A 26,226-nucleotide genomic window follows, 5' to 3' on the forward strand; every position below is an offset into this window, starting at 1 on the left:
TAAATTGGTTGAAAAATCAAATCTGTGTCCTTGGGTGCATGCTTAGGTCCCATGCAAGAAATGGGAATGAATTTCAAAAACCAGGGCACCGTTAATTGCCGGCAAAACATTGAGATGCCTGGTTTTTAAATTCTAGTAAATCCAAAACTCGTCTGAAATTCATAAAACTTGGCATGCTATCATGGAGCGGCATTAACTTGTCGTGGTACAAATTTTGTCCCATTCGGGGCAGGTTTTGGTATATGCTTCTCCCAAACCGGAGCTTCTCACAACAGGCATGATGGTTTTCGGTAGGGAACGTCCCACCTTTGGGGACGGAACAATATCCATTGCCTCTTATTGGTTTCAATTTTTTTTCTCGTGTCAAAATAGAACAACAGGAGAGTTGTCTGAATTTTTGTGATTATTCGGGGTTCGTTTGGACATTTTTATGAATTAACTGACTTTTCAATGCATTTATGTGCATAATTCAAATTTGAACTACATGCACATGCTCCAGTGCATATAAATTGGTCAAAAAATCAAATCTGTGTCCTTGGGTGCATGCTTAGGTCCCATGCAAATTTGGGAATGAAATTCAAACACCAGGGCACCGTTGATTGCCGGCAAAACATTGAGATGCCTGATTTTTAAATTTTAGTAAATCCAAAACTCGTCATGAAACTTAGCATGCTATCATGGAGGGGCATCAACATGCCGTGGTACAAATTTTGTCCCATTTGGGGCAGGTTTGTGTATATGCATCTCACAAACCGGAGCTTCTCACAACAAGCATGATGGTTTTCGGTAGGGAACGCCCCACCTTTGGGGACGAAACGGTATCCATTGCCTCTTATTGCTTTCAAATTTTTTTCTTATGTCAACATAGAACACGAGGAGTGTTGTGTGAATTTTTGTGATTTTTCGGGGTTCGTTTGGACATTTTTATGCATTAACTGAGTTTTCAATGCATTTATGTGCATAATTCAAATTTCAACTACATGCACATGCTCCAGTGCTTATAAATTGGTTGAAAACTCAAATATGTGTCCTTGGGTGCATGCTTAGGTCCCATGCAAGAAATGGGAATGAATTTCAAACACCAGGGCACCGTCGATTGTCTGTAAAACATTGAGATGCCTGGTTTTTTAATTCTAGTAAATCCAAAATTCTGTTAACCATTCGCGTGATGCCATGTGTCTTAGTTTTAATGGCTGTAGGAGGTGTTGTGCGGACAGCTGCTTGACCTTGACTGAACGGGAGGCGTGCGAGTGCCGTCCGGTGCGCAGGCTGACCGAGAGGCGTGCAAGCTGTCCTCGAGTGTGCAGGTTCATCGGGAAGCGTGTAAGCTGTACGCTGCGCAGGCTCACTGGGAAGCGAGCCCTTTGACTTCCATGGCCGCCCACCTTGCTCGCATCCTCTCCGTTAATGGCGCCCAAGCCGCAGTTTAATTCGCTTTTTAAATATGAAACACTCATCGCAAACGTTTTAGTTAGAACACCCGTATGCAAACCAACACCTTCCCCAGGAAGCCAAGGGAAAATGTGCCGAGCAGGATTTCTGCAGCTCTTGATCGCAAACGTTTTAGATAGAACACCCGTATGCAAAGTGAGAGCAGCACAGGATTTGTGCATCCCTTCAACACAAACGGTTGTTTTGGATGACCCGTGTGCAACCACGTACAAACAATTTGGTAAGATTTGTCAATCCTTGTAACACTGCGATTTGTCAAAATATGAAGCTAAAATCACTAGCAGTATCTAATTTTTGCAACTAAAATTCAGTAATTAAGCATAGATTTCATTCATAGATTAAGCAGTGGTTCTTAATTTATACAAACAGTTCAATTCGACAGCTGAACCGACGAAACTTTTACCTGATTGTTGCCAACCAGGTACTGTAATAGCTAGTTCAACTATATATACTAGCTAATTTTAAGTACGTTGTACAGTTCCAGCACATCTATAGTCAGATGAACTGAACAAAATAGCCCCTAAATACTATTACTACTGCGGAGGGTCTTTGTACTACTTCCGGCTGCCTCTCCTCTGCCGAGTGCGCTCAGTAAGAGGCGGAGGAGGAGGAGCCTACCGACGAGCTGGGCAAGCCGCTAATGCAGCTTCAGCGATGCTCACCTCGAATGCCCTCTGCCTCTCCAGACGACCCCTCTCGAAGCGGTGGTTCTCCTCGTAGATCTCCTGATTCCTTGCCTCTGAGGCGGCGTGTGCCGCGGCCATGGCGGTGGTAAGGCTCTTTGCATGCTCGAGGAGGCGCTCCTCCTCCTCCCGCAGGAACTCGGTGTAGCGCACAAGGTCGCTGACGGACGTGCGGGCATCCACCTCCGCCTCCCGCCTTCAGGCGGCGGTGGCGGAGTGGGTGATGACCCCGGTGGTCGATGGTGGGCTAGCGGCCATGGCTGCCGACGACGGGGTGGTGGCCACGACCACCACCTCCCGCCTTCGGGCCACTGTGGCCGAGCGGGTGATGGCCACAGTGGCCGACAGTGGGGTGACGCCGATGACGGCCACCTCCCGCCTTCGGGACGCGGCGGCGGAGCGGGCGATGGCCCTGGCTTTCAACGGTGGTGTGGCGGCAACGGCGGCCAGCAACAGCTGCCGACGGGCACTGGCGGTGGAGCGTGTGGTGGGTGTGCGACACCCAACAGGGACGCCACGCGCACTACACTACGCCGGGGACTGCGCCGCCGCGTAGAGCTGTCCTCCGATGACGACGGAGTGGCTGAGCGACGACGACGGACCGGTGCCATTGGCGATTGTGGGAGAAGTAGACGAGATAAGCTACAGGGATGGAGGGGAAAATGCGACGCAGGACTCGCCGGCCATGAGGGTTTTTATAGCAGGCCGGTAAGCATTGGGATTTTGGGGGATTTCACCGAGTCGGGCGGGAAGCTTGCGCGGGAACCTACAAGGTTGCGCGGGAACGGGCTCACCGACGATTCATTGGCGCCATCGTTTGGCAAAAAGAACGCCCCGAGCGCTGTGCAAGCTTGCGCTGTAAGCCGTCCGCGGCAGCGGGGTGACAAGACGTGCGAGAGGAGGACGAAAGGCCACGTACACATACGGTTAATAAAAAAATGTTTGCAATCTAATTACCTACTATACCACCGTCCTGGTTTATAAGATGATTTAACTAATAAAATACGGATGCATGTCGCCAAAGATTATATAGTTGGGTTTGTATTTGAACATAGTTTCCAATTATATAATTTTTAAAACATGCATTAACATTTTGTTGGTTAAATTTGAGGGAAAAGTATCGCACGGAATATAAAGGAGACTATAGACTAGACGGAGGTGGTACCACACGGCCGCTCTCTACGCAGCGACGCAACTGTCGGCCGGCTTGTAGGCGACCATTTCCTGCGTGTTCAACTGCTCTATGTGTGTGGTTGCTTGCGGTTCGGGCGGGCACGGCGTGCTCTACTCTCGCGTCCCGCCGGGTGCTCTGCCCTCGTCCCTCCACGCGCGCTACCAGTTTTTGGGGCCGGCGCATGATCACGCACGTTCGTGTGCAAGCAGTTGCGCCGGGCGCGGCGCGACGATGCAGTTACCCGCTGCAAAAATTGCCATGCGGACGCACCGAGAATCCACGCCGCCCAGCCCCCTTTTATTCCTGCGGCCATTTACCTTCATCTCTCGTCTCACACCACACAATAAGCACACCCACGAGGACACATACAGAGAGGACATCCAGCGGTTCCAATGGCACTCCCCGTGGCTCCAATGGCGCTCCCAGCGGCCGACGACGACAACGGCGGGCAGTTCACCACGCATCACGTAGTGGACACCCACGTGAGGGGGAAGGACCTCTCGGTGGTGTACACGAACGATCTAGTCTCGGTGGAGAGCTCCATCCAAACTATGGAGCAGTTCCTTGCCGAGGACAAGTACCAAGTGGTCGGCTTCGACCTCGAGTACACCATCGGTCGTGCCGGGCATGATCAGAAGGTTGTCGTCACCCAGTTGTGCGTGCGACATGACGTCCTCGTCTACCACTTCCACCTTGCCACAAGGCCTTGCGATCGTTTCTCCAGCTTTATCAACAGCTCCGACTACAGTTTCTTTACGGTGGACACCACCAACAATCTAAAAGCGCTCAAGGTTTCGGACTTGAAATGCCCGAATCTTGTCAACATCCAGCACCACTGCAATGTCTGGGGCAGCGACAAAAATAAACTGAACTCCCTGGTTGACCTCGCCTCGGCCATCATCGACCCCTACTATGTGAAGATGAAGGAAGAGAGCAATAAGGACAAGAACGCCTGCCACAGTGTGTGGCATAAGAGACTGGATGAACAACATGTCAAGTACGCGGCCATGGACGCGTACACAAGCTACGAGATGTACAAGCGGATCGTTGACATGAGGAATTGTCTTCTTCCTGACAAAGACGAGGGATCGAGCCACATAGCAGTGGCGGGAGCGTCACAAGAAGTAGATGACTAGACGATCGTTTCTCCTACTTTAGAATGCATGCAATTGTTTATTGAGGTGTGTGCGAATGATCTGCATAGTCACTTATGTAATTGGATGTTTATTTCAATTATATATATACACATGTTATTCTACTGTAGACACAGCAATTCACACGGATTATTAGCAGCAATTGTCTGTGTTATTATTGGTCTTCGCACACATTTCAGATTACGGACCTGTTTGCCGCGTATCACACACATCTTGTTCAGTTGAACCGTTTCCATTGTGTTGCCTAATCACACACAGTTCATCCCAGTGAACCGTATGTTGTATATCGCACACGCCTTCATTTGGCTGCCCGTTTCTTTTGTGCCTCCTCATCCCAAACAGTTAATTGAACTGAACCGTATGCCCTTCATCGCACACGCAACTAAAACCTGAATCGTGTTTGATGCATCCGTCATCGCAAACGTTTTATACATTTCTGACAGTTTTCATACAACACCGTTTGTGATTATTGCATTGCACACAGTTTCTCGAAGGGTCTCTGATCGTAGTGTCGCGTTTGGACCATCCTGCAGTAGTGGTATGTCTATAACCACATCATTGATATATGTTCCTCTCATTTCCTAGATTTTTATGACCACACATGTTATTGTTAGAGTTGATATGAGAACAATTGGCATGTAATGATTGTTAGAATAGATATTATGAGTGTAACATCATTATTGCTATATGTTACTCTCATTTCTAAGATTTTTATAACCACGCATGTTATTGTTAGACTTGATATGAGAACAGTAGTAACTGCTATGGTAGAATATGAGTAGGCCCTGGCATAGCTATTTTCCTCTCATTTTTACATGATGTTTGAACCATGACACATTGCTAGAATATGAAAGCCATTGGCTTATTTTTTTAACTTGCAGTATGATTATGACCACCGCATTGCAATTCTCTGGCTAAGATCTGTGTCACTGTTATAATAATCTTAATTCCACACATACTCTGAACATGATTTTATATTTTTGTCCTTTTCGTCTCCAATTTGATTTGTTGCAGCAGACGCAAATGCGCTGGCCTTCATAATTCCACGACCTAGAAATATGCAAGTCAATGGATGGTGGTTTATCAATCGTTCAACTAATGATGGTCATTTGATGCTCATTCGCACGTACCAAATTGACCAAACCATTTCATCAAACCACAAGCAGTACAATGCCTGGGGTGTTCATGACTATGATGGCTATGGTTGCTTCGTGTTCGAGAAAGATCCCAGCTCTGGGGCCAAGCGTATTCAACTAGAGGCGGGTTTACCGCCTCGGCAACCACTCCATGTTCCCCGGCCTCAATTATCCGATCATCCAACCAATCATAAATCATGTCACCGGCGATGATTACCATGCTATGCAACTTCCATTCGCTAGGGAGAACTGTGTTTACACATCATACCATGGGTTTCAAGAATCACCATATCTAGAGATTCGTCGACACGGCTTGTTGCTAGATGATCTTCATTGTGTGAAAGGCATCAAGCTTCCAACTGATGAATGGCTTTTGCAAAGCCGACATGCAGCGATGTGGTTCATGCCAACAGCAAATATGCACAACTTGATTCATAATGATATCTAGATTGAGCCATGTATCCAGCTGCTAAAGCATGACCCTCTTTTGTTCGATATTATGTATTTTAGTTAGTTTGAAGGATAGACACCTTTCTAGGATCAAGTGCATCCTAACTCACCTGCGTAGCATGTACTGATAATGATGATGGAGATGTTGTGGAGAAGCCATATATATCAATTAGGCTTCAAGTGCGTACTTGTTAGTGAAAGTGTTGTCCAATGGGAATTATATTTTGTATTACTCATCTAGCCTACAAAGTCTGTCGCACAACCTTGTAACTACGTACTCCATTTCTAAATTTGTACTAGTACTAGTAGTCCTCTATACCGTATATTGCTCTACTCGTACTACTACCTCCCTCCTGGATTATTGGTCCCCTTCATAATTTGTGTCAAATTTTGACCATAAATTTAACTAACTAAATGTTAATGCATGTCACAAAAAATTATATCGTTGGATTCGTATTTCAACATAGTTTCCAATAGTATATTTTTTGGTGGCATGCATTGACATTTTGTTAGTTAAACCTATGGTTAAAATGTGACACTAAATAAGACTAGTAAGTAGTACAGTAGTACCAGTATACGTCGGTCAAATTATTCATCATGTCCTCACATTGAATTGACATGACCACATGCTACGCGTGAGGTGACACAAGAGTCCCGGCGGCGTGTTCGGTTCACGAAAGTGAGCCTCACCCCTCTCGTAGTACAACAACACTCTCTCATTCTCTACAAAATCACTCTCCCATTCTCTCCCGGTCTCCCCGCCTCCCATACGCCGCCTTGTTCCGATCCATTTGGTACGATGAGCGATGAGCTACTGGAGCTGCTATACTTCATTGCAAGTAGTCAAAAGGAAGAAGTTGGAAAAATTGATCTCAACAAGGATGCTATTCAAGCTAGCCGGATGAAGGAAGCAACCGACGAGGCCGCTCCTGTGAGTATTCATCTCGTAGCCCTATATGATGATTTTGATCTTTATGGGGTTTTTCAAGTCTTTAGAGTCTGCATGTAGTAATTAAGCCGATACCCCAGTTTGTTCGGGTGTTGTGGACTTCAGATTTGGAGTACCACTTATGTGTCAAAATCTTTCATCATTAACTTAAAACAATTGATTGATCATACATTGAGTACCATTTAATCGGAATTAACTGATGCATTCCAAGAAGGATTGGCCGATGCTGCCGGTTGGCGTCAAGTTCAATCCCACGGATCAGGAGCTGATCGAGCACCTTGAGGCCAAAGTTTGTGCTGACAGCGAGAGATAGCTCATCGGCTTGTTCATACCAACCATCGACAACGAGCATGGCATATGCTACACCCATCCTGAGAAACTTCCAGGTGAGACACCAATTGGCCGTCTACTTGCACAAACATATTCCTTTGTTTATACCTCTATTTTTCTTTTTAGACGCACACCTAGTGAAGTAATTACAATTTGACAGTTAATAAAAGTGAAGCAAGCGACTGGAACATGCCAAAGATGTTATGAAAATGCCAACTACATACCCAAAACACTACAAAAAAAGACACTTCCGTGATGATACGTGTTTGTCATAGTAGGTCACGTTTTCCGTCATGCGTGTACATCCATGACGATTTTATGACAGAATCAAGATAGCCATACATGTGGTGTCATAGAAGTGTTCCATGACATTACCAAAATTATCATCACGGAAGTGTCCACTTCCATGTCGATAAATCGCGCGTCATAGAAGTGCTTTCGTCAAGGGTGACTGACACGTGGTATCCACCGTAACGGGTCGTCGTTAAGCTATCGGGTCCGGTTTTGGATCCGATAACCCGTTAACAGCCCGGACCAATGGGAAATTTCCATGTGTAAAATTCTGATTGGCCAGAGGAAACACGTGTCAGCTCGTCAGTGGGTCAGATAGGCGCCTATGATATGTCGACACATGCGACGGCCCACCACTGGCCCATTTAGCTTACAAAGGCCGGCCCGTTTGACTTGGTCAAAAGTTAGCGGGCTGGCCCATGAAAAGTCTGTTAACGGTCTTTCGCAAGTAGCCCATTTTATGACCCGATAACTCACGCCCCGTTAGGGCCTACCCAAAATCGGTCCAACAATGTCATGTGGGCCGTCGAATATAACACCAGTCCGTTTCACTTTTGGCCCATGTATGGCCCACGACGTCTTTCGGCCCATATGAGGCCTTCATATCTTTAGGCCCTTTAGAGGCCCACGGTGACTCTAGCCCATAATGAACAGTAAATTTCTTTGTACCCATTAATGGCCCATGATTCACATGGGCCGTTTCCAGCCAGTGTTAGCTTTCGGCCTACTGACGGCTCAAACGTTCTTGGGCTCCTTTCCGGCCCTCGATTACTTCCGGCCCATTACTGGCCTGTTCCCCTAATCGGCCAAATTCGGCCCGTGGCAAGAGTCGGCCCGTTTCTGGCCTGTTTCCAGCCCGTCCTATATTCTGGCCCATTAACGACCCGTTATGCCTCTGACAGAATTAAGCCTTTGCTGTCCTCCGGCCTATTAACGGCCCGTTACCATGCTGGGCCGATACCAATTACACCCGTTTACGGCCCATGTTGACTCATTTATCCGACGGCCTGAGGCCCATCGATTCTACGGCCCTGTTGGAGGCCCATTTATCGACGGCCCATAGGAGGCCCATGGATCCTACGGCCCGTAGCATGGTCAAGGTTACCACGGTCCGTATATGGCCCATGGTTGTTGCAGCCACTAGCAAACCAGGGAAAAAGAAGACTAGGAAATAAATAAGCCCGAAACTAACGCTAGACTATTAAGGCGGTTGCACAAATTACATCCACTGGGCATCATAGATCGCCACCGGTGCAAATATAGGGAACACCCTACACTATACAAAAATGGCTTGCTGTTTTCTTCAGCCAGTGGCTGCACGTTAAGAACAAATTTTGTTTCGCAACAAAACAAATTACAACTATAAAACAAAAGGAAGGTTGGCATGAAAGTTAACAGTCTGGCAGATAAATGCACCACCAGAAGTTCAGAAGCTCAGTTCATTTGACCTGACTGTTACGTTTTCATGTTGTATTGTCTGATGGAGCACCATAACCTTCGCCTTCATTTCTCCTAGGCTCCTGAACAAAATATCTGATAGTCTGGTTTCAAAACCATGCATATCTTGACGACATCGAACAATGTCTATCCTTGTTTCACAAAGGGTCTCTGTTAGGGAATGGACATGTGTCTGGAGCGCAGATATAACATTGTTTTGAGCTTGCATATCTTGATCATGAGGCAGTTTGGACTAGATTGCCTTAACAGCCAACCAAGTATTACACAGGAACGTGCTTTTGGCACTGTTAGTGGACAGGTACTGACCCACTGCAGCAAGAGCTTGAAGGAAATATGCCCTAGAGGCAATAATAAAGTATTATATATTTCCTTATATCATGATAAATGCTTATTATTCATGCTAGAATTGTATTAACCGGAAACATAATACATGTGTGAATACATAGACAAACAGAGTGTCACTAGTATGCCTCTACTTGACTAGCTCGTTAATCAAAGATGGTTATGTTTCCTAGCCATAGACATGAGTTGTCATTTGATTAACAGGATCACCTCATTAGGAGAATGACGTGATTGACTTGACCCATTCCGTTAGCTTAGCACCCGATCGTTTAGTATGTTGCTATTGCTTTCTTCATGACTTATACATGTTCCTATGACTATGAGATTATGCAACTCCCGTTTACCGGAGGAACACTTTGTGTGCTACCAAACGTCACAACGTAAATGGGTGATTATAAAGGTGCTCTACAGGTGTCTCCAAAGGTACTTGTTGGGTTGGCGTATTTCGAGATTAGGATTTGTCACTCCAATTGTCGGAGAGGTATCTCTGGGCCCACTCGGTAATGCACAACACTATAAGCCTTGCAAGCATTGTGACTAATGAGTTAGTTGCGGGATGATGTGTTACGGAACGAGTAAAGAGACTTGCCGGTAACGAGATTGAACTAGGTATCGAGATACCGACGATCAAATCTCGGGCAAGTAAACATACCGGTGACAAAGGGAACAACGTATGTTGTTATGCGGTCTGACCGATAAAGATCTTCGTAGAATATGTGGGAGCCAATATGGGCATCCAGGTCCCGCTATTGGTTATTGACCGGAGACGTGTCTCGGTCATGTCTACATAGTTCTCGAACCCGTAGGGTCCGCACGCTTAACGTTACGATGACAGTTTTATTGAGTTTTGATGTACCGAAGGAGTTCGGAGTCCCGGATGAGATCGGGGATATGACGAGGAGTCTCGAAATGGTCGAGATGTAAAGATCGATATATTGGACGACTATATTCGGACTTCGGAAAGGTTCCGAGTGATTCGGGTATTTTTCGGAGTACCGGAGAGTTACGGGAATTCGTATTGGGCCTTAATGGGCCATACGGGAAAGGAGAGAAAGGCCTCAAAAGGTGGCCGCACCCCTCCCCATGGTCTGGTCCGAATTGGACTAGGGAAGGGGGGTACACCCTTCCTTCTTTCTCCTTCCCCCTTCCCTTCTCCTACTCCCACAAGGAAAGGAGGAGTCCTACTCCCGGTGGGAGTAGGACTCCCCCCTATGGCGCGCCTCTCCCCTTGGCCGGCTGCCTCCCCCTTGCTCCTTTATATACGGGGGCAGGGGGCACCCCAGAGACACAACAATTGATCGTTGAGATCTCTTAGCCGTGTGCGGTGCCCCCCTCCACCATATTACACCTCGATAATACCGTTGCGGAGCTTAGGCGAAGCCCTGCATCGGTGGAACATCATCATCGTCACCACGCTGTCGTGCTGACGAAACTCTCCCTCAACACTCGGCTGGATCAGAGTTCGAGGGACGTCATCGAGCTGAACGTGTGTAGAACTCGGAGGTGCCGTGCGTTCGGTACTTGATCGGTCGGATCGTGAAGACGTACGACTACATCAACCGCGTTGTGATAACGCTTCCGCTATCGGTCTACGAGGGTACGTGGACAACACTCTCCCCTCTCGTTGCTATGCATCACCATGATCTTGCATGTGCGTAGGAATTTTTTTGAAATTACTACGTTACCCAACAGAGCTCACATTGCGGTAATAGTTGCCTCGCCACCTTCAGAAGGTGGTGGTTCCACCATTTTTTCCATAGCTTGCTGAAAAGTTGAGTTTTTACATTAGTAGTACCAGAACAGAAGATATTAAGGAGGCAGCAAAACCAAACAAAATAGCTTTGGTCTATATACAGAACTTATTCTGGTGAACCCATGTAAAATATTAGTTGTATTTTCGTGCAAAGTACATAATAAAACCAGGTTCCAAACATATGACCATGTACCATGGCTAATGTATTGTCTATTTCTTCACATTGTATTGTCAGCTAAGGATAAAGAGACAAAGTTTATAATACGGTAAGCATAGTATGACATCATTCATATCACAAAACAACTGAGAATAGACAAACAGACAAATGTAACGTTGTGTGGGCAAGTCCAGCATGGAACTAGATTACAGGTCAAGATCAAAGGAACATCACTCCTCTCTTTTAAACCTTGTAAGGTGCAATGATACGCTAAGACAGTTGTGTATAAAATTGAAAAGAGTAATAGACATTGGCTGCAAACCATGCAGTTCAAGGAACAAGTCAGAGTAAGTAGTAGTTAAAAGGCATGAGGATTAAGGACTTACAACAGCGGCTTTGACTGGTGTAGTCATGCCCTTCATCTTCCTAGTGTGACAGTCCTTGAAGATTTCCACAACATTTGGTTCAGGTACTTTTTGGTCCTTGCGGGCTTTCCTCTGCATTTGGAACAAGTCAATATTGATCTGATAATATGGTACAGTGAAAAGAGTGAAACAACAACTAATTACAAGAGCCTCGCAGTGTGCAATATAGCTACGAGACCTGTCGTCTGTTGGAATTTCACTTTCGTACGGTTGGCCTTGTTCTTTGAACAGTTCACCTACAAGAAGATAGATTTGTGTGGCACATGCGTAAATAGGACTTCAACATGTGATCTGATCACATATATATAATGTACCTGATACTTGGATTAGACGAGTGTTTAATGAGGCCTCTCCAGTCTTCATCCGGTATATTTTCCACTGGAGATGTTTGGGCAAGTTCACTGTTAGCCTTGCCTTCAAAGTGAGTTTTCCTCAAGTTATACCGATATTGTCGTAGAGCAGACTTGAAAACATGGGTGCAAGCTTGTCTGGTTGCATCATCTTGGCTATCCAACTTGAACCTCATCTGTTGAAAATTATGGGAGTCTCGTTATCAGCAACCTAGAAAGTATGGGACAAAGCAAGACGATATTACTAGTTTCCATACATAACCATACTTACAGATAAATGGTCGAGGAAGGTGTTGAACTGGGTTTCGTCTTTGTCATTCATGTACTAAATCCATGTTGGGAGGATACGTACATGACACCTAACGGCAACCGCTGCCTCTGATACTAACTTGGCCGACTCTGTAGCATCGCGTGGCCTTTTTAAACCTGCCTCAAAACGGATCTCCATTATTCCTCCTCTAGATTTAATTAACATATCGAGCATTATCCTTGATGTTTGTTTCCTCTTGCGCCTAGGTGCTAGTCCAACAATGAACATAGGAAGTGTTAGTGTACATCAAACTATGAGACTACATCTAAAGAACCATGCAACTGTAACTTGACTCCAGCAACTACCTTCTTGCTGCTGAAGCTCACAAAGTTCATCTGATCTTGCCAACTCGTCTTGTGTCAAGAGTGCTTCGGAAGTAGTGTCAGGTGGCAAGGGAGTATGGGAACATGCTGCTAGCTGAGTTGAGAAACGAGTAACTCGTGCAGCTGGTGGTATTATGGAAGGTGTTGCAACAGCTGGTGGTATTGTGGAAGGTGTTGCAACAACTAGGGCTGTCTCTGCTTGTTTGGTGGCAGCTATTGGTTTCTGTTTGGCTTGTTCTGCAGCTCATGTAGCACGGGATACCCCGTTTGTACAATTTTCCGCTGGAGTTTGACCTTCTATTGCACCATCAGTACCAGCAGAATCTACAGGATTCTTCCGCTTCCTATTCCGTGTGTCCTTAGTACTAACACCATCCCCTGTCATTCTGTGTTCCTTCCTCTTTCTCTGTGACATGTTAAGTCAAGCCAACAAGAAAAAGGAATAACAATTTAGTTCTTCAGAACAAATTGATGCGTGATACAGACGAACTGAACTTTGATGTTAGACAACCACATGATAGGTGGATGTAATATGTACGAAAAACAGGACGACATGAGATAACCAGAACTATGATGTATAAACTAAGCAGAAGACATTTCACTAAATTAGAAGCAATGCAATGGAAGGTAGACACCATATGAAAGATGCTACAAATATCGCTCTGCCAAGTTAACAGTGTCTCGTCATAACTGGCGTTTAAACAAATGTGAAGCAGTACAAGAAATAAATCATATGCAATATGCAAACAACATCACACTTACGATGTGTAAACTAAGGAAAAGGCATTTCAACAAATTAGAAGCAATGAGAGCTAGACACCATATGAAAGATGCAATGAATATCACTCTACCAAGTTAAAATTGTCTCATCATAAGTGCCATTTCAAAAAATTAGAAGTAGTACAAGCTAGAAAAGAATGCAAGATGTAACCTATATCACACTCCCAAGTCAAACGTGTCTTATGATAAGTGATTGTTGCAGGTTACACAACAGTAGTACTTTGATGTAAGAACATGGTGTGATAGACAGATATTGTATGTTCTAGAAACAGGAACACGTGTCTTATTCACAAGTATAATGTGTAAAGTAAGTAGATGGAATTCAACAAAATTAGAATCAATACAAGCTAGACATCATACATCACATGCAACCAAATATAACAATGCCAAGTTAGAGGGAGCACCTGTGATTGTGCACTAGGGGAGACGTACTCATCATCAACACAACTACGTTGAGTGTCTATGCATGTGTTGTCTTGCAAATCATCATGGGGGGTTGGAGGAGTAGAATATGTAGAGGCCCTCCGTTTGGAAAAGGCACCTTTATCTGTTGCCTTGCTAACTTCCTTCCGCTTTATTGATTTTGAATTGTCAATTAAAACCGACAAGAAAAAGCAATAAAATTCACTCTTCAGAACTCATTCGTGCATGATACTGACAATCACTACTTTGATGTAAGGCAAACACATGATACCAGGATGGAATATGTACGAAAAACAGGACGGCATGGCATATTCACAACTGTTTGTGTAAACTAAGTAGAAGCCATTTCAACAAATAAGAAGCAATGCAAGCTAGATACCACATGAAAGATGCAACCAATATGACTCTGCCAAGTTAAAAGCGTCCCATCATAAATGGCATTTCAACAAATTAGAAGCAGTGCATGCTATAAATCATATGAAAGATGCAACTAATATCGGACTGCATATACTAAAGGTGTCTCGTTATATTGATTGATGCGGGATACAAAAAAACAATAGTTTTATGTAAGGACATGCTTAATAGACAGATGTACTATGTACTAAAAATAGGAAGGCATGTCACATTAACAGGTATAATGTACAAACTAAGTAGAATAGCACATGCAATTTAACCAGATTGGAAGAATTACAATCTAGACACCATATGCAGCATGCAACCACATATCACGCTGCCAAGTTAGAGCAAGCACCTGTGATGCTCGTGTAGGGGAAATGCGGTAATCAACTACAGAGCTACGTTCACTATCTTCATCTAGCCTGGCTGTTTCTTGAGAATCATGTGGGGAGGCTGACGCTGCATCCTTTAAATGAGGATCTTTACTCATAGTAGTCCACTAGCCTGACTGCCTCATCATAAGTGATTGATGGGGGATACACAAGAACATTCGTTTGATGTAAGAACATGGTTAATAGACAGATGTACTAGTATGTACCAAAAACAGGAAGGCATGTCATATTCAAAGGTATAATGTGTAAGCTAAGCATATGCAATTTAACCAAATTGGAAGCAATACAAGCTAGACATCCGGCTGGAGTGGTGAGCAAGATCATCTAGGACCTGAGAGCCTGGTGGGAGGCGGGCAGCTTCGCCAGCATCGGGGCTTTTTAGTTGGCTTCCCGGTGATGCATGTCTGTGCTGGGCTTGTCACTGGCTCAGCCAGTGCCCTGACTAGCTATTTGTCTTCTGGTGCTCACGGGATGGTGGTTCATGTAAAAAATATTTTTCCTTATCTTAATAAAGACCGACTTTGGCCTTTCGAATACAAGCTAGACACCATATGCAACATGCAACCACATATGACACCGTGAAGTTAAAGCAAGTACCTAGGATGGTGGTTCATTGCGAGCGAGGTCATCAACTACAGAGCTACGTTTATCGTCTCCATCTGCTGACACTGCACCCTTTATAAGGCTGAAACGTGTCTGGCCTATCCGCGTACGACGCTGGAGCGACTTCTCTCTTTTCTTTTCTGCTTCTCTCAAGGCAGCAGAACCTGAAATACCCTTGCATAAAAACACTATAGTGAGAGTATGGGTGAAGTGTGTGCAGAACTAGTGCACTGTAAAAGTAGCAGATAGCAGGTGGCTGAAAAATAAATGACAGAGACATATGATAGCTCTACAACATTGCATGGCAAACAAAATTAGATTCTACTCCGTATGATTTAGTAATATATGAGCACAGGAAATGCAGGTACTCCTCCAGCACACCACCACTTGTGGTCCTATCAAGATAACAGTTGACTGAAAATAAATAGGTCAGTCGATTTTTTTATGAACCATCCGATCGATAAGGAACGGGCAGATGGCCTTCGTCTACCTCCCGCCAGTCACTGTTGACGATCTTTCTCGAACCTCCAGCGACCACCGGCCCAGCCCCTGCCTCCGCCTCCCCGCCCTCCCCTCGACCTCACACCATCGCCGTGCTTGGCAGCACCCCCAGGCCATCCCTTTAATCCCGGCCGACCTCCAAATCGGGCGCCAGTAGCTCTAGGCCCCACACCCCCTAAGATAAACACCGAGGCGTTGCTTCCCCGACGTAATAGGCGGACTAGCGCCTGTTACGCCGGGGAATGCTTCCGTTAATTGGGAACCGACTGACCAGGAATTGAAATCCAGGGGCGACGGACCTCTAGCTAAGGTGAAATAGTATATGAGGAGAAACCTTGTGCATCGTGAGTTACTAGGAACATCTAGTATCAAGAAGAAGCGGTCAACTAGTGTCTTCTGTGGGATGAATACTGTGCAAGCAGACACGTATGATTTGCACGAATAAGGGAAGAGGAGTACCATTTCCGGTTGCCAGTGTGGTCTCCTCCATATGTCGCACCGGTCATCTTCTTTTTGCCGGGGGAACCGATGTTTTGGAGGAGGGTGCAGGCTTGGACGAACCCATGGCCAAATTGTTGACTATGTTGCCGTGGCCGTATGTCGGCGGAGGGGAAGCAGATCCGAGGCGGCGAAGGACGGCGTAGCAGGAACAACTCCTGTGCGGTGGACGGTGGCGAAGTTAGAGCGGTGGCGGTGAGGTGCAGGATGGCGTGGTTGAACTGGCTCGGGTACGGACGGCTCGGCCTCTGCTTCAACTACTAGCCGTGGAGGGCGTTGCGGTTGAGGTTACGGTGGACGACGATGTCGGAGTATCGGCTCCGGCGTGATGGAGGAGGGCGGCGGTTGATGGGTGGGATGGGGTGGCGGATGGAGGATGCCGGGGTTTCGCGGTTGGTGGAGAGGTAGTTTTGGCACCCACGGAGTATGAATGGGGAATCGGACGAGGGGCGGGGGGCGGGGGCGGGGGGAGCTAAGGGAGAACCATGTTTCGGTCTGGGACATGCTTGTTTTTGGCTTTTTTGAACAGATGGGACACGCTTGTTTGAAATTTGGGGAAAGTACAAACTTTGCCCCCCTCTTAAATTTTGGACCTACTATGGGTCGGGGGTAGGATGGTAATCCCAGGTGTCCCAAATAGTGGGCGGGAGCGATTTCGGTCGCGCGCATGTGTGCTTAGGTGGCCATTGTGTATGAATGTTTTTCGGAGGCGGTTGTGTGGCGTTTAGATGAAGCTACAAACCTACCCCGGTTTAGACCTTTAGACGTCGGGTCGGTAGGTTTCACGGGTCGGAGTTAGAAAAGTAATTTCCTTCTACTACCAAACATTGGTCTCACGTGGTTTCGGGCGAGTAGAGGCTCTTTTGGCGCTTCGTTCGAAATTTTGAAATAGAAGCATTCATGTTTAGAGTACTCTTGAACTTTGAGGATTGACCTAAATAGACAACGTTAAATTTGACCTTGTATGTTTGAAAACCTCATTAAATTATCCGCTTCTTTTTGAAATTTTGACACTTGAAAATCCTATAACTACGATTATTTTGGAATGGAGGAGCTAAATTTGAATCTATTTTGTACACGACTATATATGCTATTATGTACAAAGTCAGAGCAAAGATTGGTGCCCCCATAATTTAGGTATGATTTACAAATGCCATGATATCGAATTCAAATAATTGAATGGACTTCATGTTGAATTTGATTTTTTAAAACCACCTTAAGTTGAATTCAAATGTATGCTAGTTCATTGCTAGCTATTATAATGTTCATTGTGTAACTTTTGTATGTATAATGTGCTTTACACACACAACTTGAACTATGCTCACGTTTATATTCGATTGCTAAAGCAATGCATTGTCTGGAGTTCAAAATACTAACTGTGTGGATCAATTATGTCGAATAATAACATAGACATGCTCAAATTCAATATAATCTAGATGTCTGATGGATCAATCACCGTTCCTGACGTGAATTGCAAATATCATGATCCCATCCTAATATTTGGATACAATTCATATCTTTAATCGATGTGTACATCAGTCTTTTACGTGTAGTTTCACTCTCCATCTGTGGTCTCTGACACATGCTCACACACTCTCTCCCGAGGTGTCTTTCTCGCAGACATGCTCTCGATATAACCCTCCCTCCCTCTCGTAACCATTTACGACTGTTTTCACTAACCTTTATCACAAGCACTCTTCCTCACACAAGCATACACACACACAATCCCCATTGACCCTTTCTATATACATAGACCTGCCTACGTGTCTCCTGTACGCACATTATCTTTAGGCCCGTCTCTCACGCATTGTCTCACATCTCTCTTCCTAATCGACGAGTATGGTTCTAGCAGAGCATTCTGTAGGATGCCCCTTAAAGTTAGGTTGGATGAATAGTAATATCAGAGATAAGGGGTTACCTTAGTCCGAGGACCTAGGGTTACAAGTACTAGCTGACTTTGTCAGTGGACACAGAGTCCTTCACGATTCTGCTATCTTTGTCTTGTACGACTAGTCATCCATGGGTCTCCCTAAATGCGTCACGGGCCGACCAATATGGCGCAGGACGGACCTCACGTCGACCCGCCGGACCTCACGCGGTGACACACCCTCTGCCCCCAGGACTTGTTATGTTCTCACACCCACACATACCAACACAAACACCACACAAAAGAAAATTCTCCTCATGCCTCTATCCCCTCCCCCCTTGCATATACACACTCAAGGGAATCTCTTGCCGTGACATCATATTCGTCTCTCTCTCTAGACCTCTCTCACTTCTCATGCTATCTCTCCCACACCCCCCTCCCCCCGCCGGCCCCTCTATCCATGTCTCTCTCGAATACGTAATACACACACATGCCTCTCTAGGCCCTGCCAAATACATCAACTACACATTCACACATGTTACATCACGTACCCCATTGATCTAAAAAGCCCTCTCTTCACATTTATTTCACGTACAACATTCCTTTTGAATAAAAGTGTGGCCAAAAAATTATTTTAGAATTTCTACATATATACAACATTACAAAGTTATATGGAGGATTATGAACGTTAATTTGCATTGCATGGTGCCCACAATGATATTTATTCCGCACTATGAATTTTTATATCTTTATACTATATATAAAGTTAGTCATAATAAAGAGAAACAAAGAGCATCTCTCTCTCCATCGCATACACCCCCTCTACGCCCCTTTCATGCACGCACACAGACTATATCCAGGTCCTCTAAAAGTAAGCCCCCAGCACATTCACGCATGTTTCATCTTTCTCTCATGATATATAAAGTGACAGTCATTGTATTTGAAGCAAAAGCAGGATACATACATTGGACTTCAGAATCCACTCATTACGGCCACCATTTACATTTTGTGGTTATTATACAGTCATGGGCTCACCATACAGCTCTGTATTTGCTCAAGACACGACTAGTTGACCAGTTAAATGCTCCACGTGGCACCTCTAGTGTTGCTTCACATTATCTCACTACCATTGGGCCCACCTGTCGGCTTGTATCTACTCTACACTCTTATAAAAAACCGAGTTGGTGATGATGGTGTGCCTGCCATCCTGCAATATAGGCCGTCCGATTTATATCCGACGGATAGGAAGGAAACTATGGAAATTTTGCAAAAAGGTACCCACACACCTCTCCACATTTGCAAATAAGGCCTTCCCTCGTTCATCCTTTTCTCTCACAAGATAAACTAGTCATACAAATGCATCTTGATGTTACGTGCAATGCACGGGCATCTTGCTAGTAAGAATGAAAACAAACGGCAAACAAATATTGGACGGTGGTCCAAAGTCATGACCGCGGGCACAGCGGACAAGGTGGCCTTGTATTGGTATGTTGAGTCGTATATTTTAACACAGGAGCTGGTGTAGTGATTATACACACACGCACGCATGCACATGAACTGCATGCACGCAACACTCACACGAACAAATGCAGCCACGCACGCACGCAACACTCACACGTACACACGCACACATGCAACACTCACACGCACACACGCATGCATGCATGCACACACCACACGACCAACACACACTCTCACGCTCAAGTGCTCAACCTACACGTGCATGCTCACACATCAGACCCTGACAGACACATACACAACCAGGTGATTTCCGCGCACGTGTTGGAGTCTTGTCGCGCCTACGTAAATTTGTGTTTATCTGACCTTTTTCCTATGCAAACTGACAGGTGGGACCCACAAGGAACAAGGTCAATTTAACTACTCAACATGGTGCCATGCAGACTATTTGGCCGGTCAACAGAGTGCAATCCGATGCTGAACGGTGAGCAAGTGACCATATAATAACTGCAAAACGTATATAGTGACCGTAATGAGCGTATTCTGAAGTTCGTTGACCGTATTATGCTTTTCTCTCTGTAGGCCCTCCAAAACTACATCTCTACACGTTCTCGCATGTTACATCTAACAACTATGCAATACAGCACTACTACTACACTCTAACAGAATAAATCATATGTGTTTTTAGTTATACTAGATATCATATTGTTACTTAATTATTCAGTTTGCATACATTAAAATTGCCTTTGAAATGTATGGCCAGTATCATATACCGCGTGGGAAAAATCCCACCCTTTCCTGTTTAATCGGGTTTGTATCAATGGATCGTGCGAAACAGCAAAACTATAGTACTATAGTACTATATACAGTACAAGTAACAGTTCACTGGACCGCCGTGTCGTGTCCTCCTCCGTCGTAAGAGTGGAGCACTCGCTTTCATAAGTGTTCTAGTCCCTTTCGCCGACATGTGGGACATCAAGCTACCGGGTCCACGTGCCATACCGAAATACAGTGCAGAGCAGCAGGGGTGAAGCACCAAGTCATGGCGCCGGCGTAGTAATGAGCAATGAGGCGTAAAATCACAAAGTTGAACCTTTCCCGCAGTTAAGTTGGAGGTACGAAGTAATAATGCTAAAAAAGAAGTTGGAGGGATGAAACAACCATCATTTCACTCGTTGCTGAATCCGCTTCTCCCTCATCTTCTACAAGTTAACCACATGTTGCTTCTGCCGTTGTTCTGCCTCACGTGGGACGCAGATCGGCTTGGTAAAGCACTAAGACATGGGACTGCATGTTAGCAAACCGCCAGGCCAACATCCTCTAAAAATAAGAAACATCCCCCGCCATCCGCGCGGCGAAATCACCTCCTTTTTACTAATCTTGATTCTATAATTTTTTAGATCAATATAATTGAGATTTGTATAGATAGCACACAGGAGCAAAACCAAGTGGTACGGTTAAGGGCATCCACAATGTGTAGCCAAATGTGAAAATAGCTTTTGGCATCGATGGGAACCATTGTGGACGGTGCTGCCAAAGCCAAAAAGATGGAACCGAAGCTCCCTGATTGATTGATTGATTGAAGGAATAGAAAAATGCAATGTCTGTGCTCTTTCTCCCGTGCTTGGACGCATGACAGTATAGAGCACAGAGTCTACTCCCCTATCCCTTCTATCACAAATCACAAAGCAGTGAGGCGTCAAATCACAAAGCACGGATGAAGCAACCATCATTTCACTCTTCGCTGACTCCGCTTCTCCATTGTCTTCTTCAAGAAACCACGTCACCACACTAAGCTGGACGGACGATGCTATTGTGTATACTAGTAGTACTAATACATTTATGGGTCCTTACTGGATGCAAATAAGGTGGTTGTCTCGGCTTGCAGGCAGCACTTGCGAACGACTTACCGTGGTCTCCCTCAATGGTGTTCTCCGTCGAACGCACTTCGCCAAACCACAACGTTTGAGATATCGTCGACGTCGCCGTAATGGGAAGGAAGTTAAATAGTTACTGCCTCCATTTTTTGTACACAAGGCCAGTATATCAAAATTACAATTTGCAAAAGGCCACTAACACTGATCGAGGCAAAATTGATGGGGTTTGCCTCGTACTAGCAACCAAGGACATTAATATACCCTTGCATGCATGTGGAAGAGAGAAGGTTGGTTTGCATGGCGCTGCATTAATCAAGCGATGAGTGAGATGGTTAGCTCTTTGGGCTTTGGAGAAAAAAATACGCACTAATTGACACGTCAAACGAGGATTTGTATCGATTAATCCCGCGAAGGAAAACCCCGCCTTTCTTTTTTAACACTAATACTCCTAGTAAGTACGTACTTGTATCCTGTTTGGGTCTAGGCCTTGCATTGCCATACTTCGCCACACATTTTTCCCAAGCTTGCCTAAATTTTCAAAATGAAAAGGAGGTAAACTTGCGCACAGCTGCCGCGGTCGCACTGCACCCTCACAGAGTCGCTCCTGCACGCCGCGGTCGCACTGCACCCTCACACAGTCGATCCTGCACGCCGCAAACCCAACCAAGGGAACGCACCCTCACCGACACGTGCTACTGCTGACAGATAATTTGCGTCCATACATTATGTTTATCCAACCGCATGTTGGGGTGGATCCGTACGGCCCGTGCGGTGGTCTGTTGGGGAAGAAGAAGAGGTGAGGAAGAAGGGTTAGGAGACGTAGGATATTCATCCAACCGCCTGAAATGGTAGACTAACCCAAATGGTGAAAGTCAGGCGACTTGCATAACAATATATGTTTTTACACAGCAAAAGATCCCTAAAAACAATAACATAAAGAAAAACTATCACTGCTTGCGGAACGAGACGGCCTCGTCGTCTTTGGCTGCTGGCACGAACCAGCCGTACCTGCCGACGTGTGTCTCCGCACCGTGGTTGTCCTCGGCCTCTAGCTACTCGTTCACGCGGAGCGTGCGGGCGCTTTGCACGGACGAGAGCACCGCCCGGTTCAAGTCGAGGATGTTCGGTTCCGCCTGCAGGAGGGCCTCGATGGCAGCGGCATCCGCGCGCTCCGCGTCGAGTTGAGCCTCCACCGCCCGGTTCAAGTCCATGACGTCCAGTTTCGCCTGCCGGAGGGCCTCGATGGCAGTGGCATCCGCGCGCTCCGCGTCGAGTTGAGCCTCCGCCGCCCGGTTCATGTCCAGGACGCCCGGTTCCGCCTGCAGGAGGGCCTCAATGGCAGCGGCATCCGTGCGCTCCGCGTCGAGTTGAGCCTCCGCCGCCCGGTTCACATCCACGACATCCAGTTCCGCCTGCAGGAGAGCCTCGATGGCAGCGGCATGCGTGCGCTCCGCGTCGAGTCGAGCCTCGGCCTCCCGGTCCTCCTTTAGTATCGCCAGGTTGAACCGCTGGTCCGCCTGCACCATGGGGGACCCGGACGCCGGCACGAAGTCGACGTCCATCATCTCACATCCATCGGGGGCCTTCTGCGCCGTGACCTCCGCCATGAACATTGGATCGGCTTCCTCCTCCTCGTAGCTTGGCTCCAGAGAACTCGGGGATTGGCCCGCCGCAAAGAGAGCTTGGGAACAGAGGTCTGTGGCGCCGACCGCCGCCGCAATTTCTGCGCGGCGCTCCGGCGTCAGCATCTTGTAGTACGTGATCTTGCGGCGCACCATGGCTTTCCGGCGAACTAGGGGACGCTTGATGCGGGCTAGGGGATCAAATGGTGGGGGAATGGGCTGGAGAGGAGGTGCGGTTTTGGGGCAGTGGCTGGCGTAGGCCGAGCAGCGAAGGTTCTGGTGGGAATAGTGGTTCCGGTGACGACCGGTCAATCGGTTTTGATTATACATCGCTCTTGTCGCATTCGCGTTTCACCCCGGCACGCTGGACCCTCCATGTCGTTCATCGAATGGAATGCGCTTCGTCTTGCGTTTTCGCCCGCTTGTGGGACCACAGTTGAGAGCAAACCGACGACCCTCCCCCTCCCCCGCCCGCGTCATTTATAATACCACTCCCTCCGTTTTATGCGGAGTAAATAAAAACAGAGGGAGTATACTACGGATGAGGATCCCCTGACGTGGCCGAACCCATTGAGTAACCGACATGCGGGGCCTAGCAAGCATGGGGTCCGCCAGTAAGTGACCAAAAGGGAGGGTGAGGTAGGGATACCTACGTCAGAGGATCCACTTCCACTACTACTCCCTCCTTCAATTTACTATACAGGGCCTAATATGTTTTTCGAGGCTAACTTTGACCAAATGTTAGAGTAATACTATATGACATGCAACTTACACAAAGCATACAGTCAAATTCGTATGTGAAAGGAGCTTCCAATGATATAATTTTCACATTATACATCTCATGTACTATTAATCTTGTCAATAGTCAAAGGCGGTTTTGAAAAATGCATTAGAGCATGGTTAATAATATAGCCAGCCGATGGCTATAAGGAACTGCCATGCCATCTATAGCCATCATCTATATGCACTCGTACAATAGTGTGGGCTATAAGGTTGGCTATTTCCCACAAAAAAAATATAAGGTTGGCTATTGTATTAGTACTTTTTTCCATCTCCTCTCTATCTCTTTCTTCATATTTATTGTATTTACCTAGGAATGCGTATATAGCTAGGATCTTCTCCCCTTACTTTTTCACATCTCTCTCCTCCACATAGGCAAAAGTGCCATGTAAGTTGGCTCTTAGAATGGCTATTAGATTGGCTCTAAGCATTTAATATTTGCATGAGCAAGGTATATGATTGGAAGAGAGTTGCATGCATACTATTTTTTCTTGATCTATGTGTTATAGCCGGGCTGTAGAATAAGAGCCCGCTTCACTCTCTCTCCTCTCTTCTCACTCCTCCAAGTAGGATTTTAATGACATGACAAGTCTTATAGCTTGCTGACTAGACCTTATTAGACTTGCTCTTAGGCCCTATATAAATGGAAGGAGGGAGTACTATGAGCACTGCATACTCTACTACAGATGTTGTCAGTACTCCACTAGTACTATTGGACAGGGAGCTTAAAAAAAGTTACTATTGGACTGGCTATATGTAGTGAAATCCTAGTAGGAAGAGCATGCGCGAGAACAAGCACATTCACATGGTTGAAAACAAATTGGAAACCATCTTTGTTTGAATATAAATCTAGGAGTACATACGAATCTAACAATATTGATTGGGCGTTGTTGAATGTTGATACTTTTTTCTGCAAGTTTGATCAATGTAGAGATACTTTGACTACACATAAAACTTATATGTAAACTAGAAAGGATCGGAGGGAGTATATTGTACGTTCAAAAGCGAAACGAACATTGAATACCTTTATATATGATTTGCGGATGCTATGATCACCGGTTCAAAATTTTGAATCCGCCTTAGATATCACACATGCACCCATTCATTTTCTCTCGATTTCATCTCGGGGTCCGGAGATCAATTGAAAGAGGACTAGCGTGGGTACAATACGTTCATTTTGCTTATGAACGTACAATATACTCCCTCTGATCCCAACAGACCCCCCCCCCCGCGCGGGTCATTTCTATCATAGAAACAGACCAAACCTTTATCTCCTTGCACGACACGCAATTGATCTCTCAACATCAATCGATCTTGTCAAGATGTGTCGGGGCATGAACCGAATGGGATGTCAAAACTAAGACGGGAAGCGACACGTAGTGGAGGTAAAGTGAAACTTTAAATGAACCGTTTGTTTGTATGCATGTCGGACGAATTACAACATTGGAAATACAAGCATGGTCTAGGCCCACATGCGAATGATACTCGGTGGAATGTTCAAATGAGGCATGCGGGAGGATGGACTCGACTAGAGGGCGGCATGTTCAATGGAGAAGAGGTTTGGAGAGGAATGAGAAATAAGCAACGCCGCATGATTATACTTGAACAGCTCAAATAAACAATAAGTTGTCTCGTTTTCCCTTCTGTCTTGGTCATGGAGTAAGATACTCCCTCTGTTTTTTATTTACTCTGCATATTAGGTTTGACTGAAGTCAAACTTCATAAAATTTGACCAAGTTTATAGAAAACTAGCAACATGCCCATGCCTTGCACGAAACATCAAGATCTTGTGGGAGAAAAGGATGAACGATGGAAGGCCTTATCTGCAAATGTGGAGAGGAGTGCGGGTAAATTGTCATAGTTTCCTTCCTATCCGTTAGATATAGATCGGACGACCTATATTGCAGGATGGCAGGCACACCATCATCACCAACTCTATTTTTTATGTACACTAGCAAGATGCCTGTGCGTTGCACGGAACATCAAGATGCATTTGTATGAGTAGTTTATCTTGTGGGAGAAAAGGATGAATGAGGGTGTTGGAAATATGCCCTAGAGGCAATAATAAAATGGTTATTATTATGTTTCCTTGTTCATGATAATTGTCTATCGTTCATGCTATAATTGTGTTATCCGGAAATCGTAATACATGTGTGAACACATAGACCACAACATGTCCCTAGTGAGCCTCTAGTTGACTAGCTTGTTGATCAACAGATAGTCATGGTTTCCTGACTATGGACATTGGATGTCATTGATAACGGGATCACATCATTAGGAGAATGATGTGAT

This window comes from Aegilops tauschii, chromosome 5, assembly GCF_002575655.3.
Source record: "Aegilops tauschii subsp. strangulata cultivar AL8/78 chromosome 5, Aet v6.0, whole genome shotgun sequence".
In the NCBI taxonomy this organism is placed as follows: Eukaryota; Viridiplantae; Streptophyta; class Magnoliopsida; order Poales; family Poaceae; genus Aegilops; species Aegilops tauschii.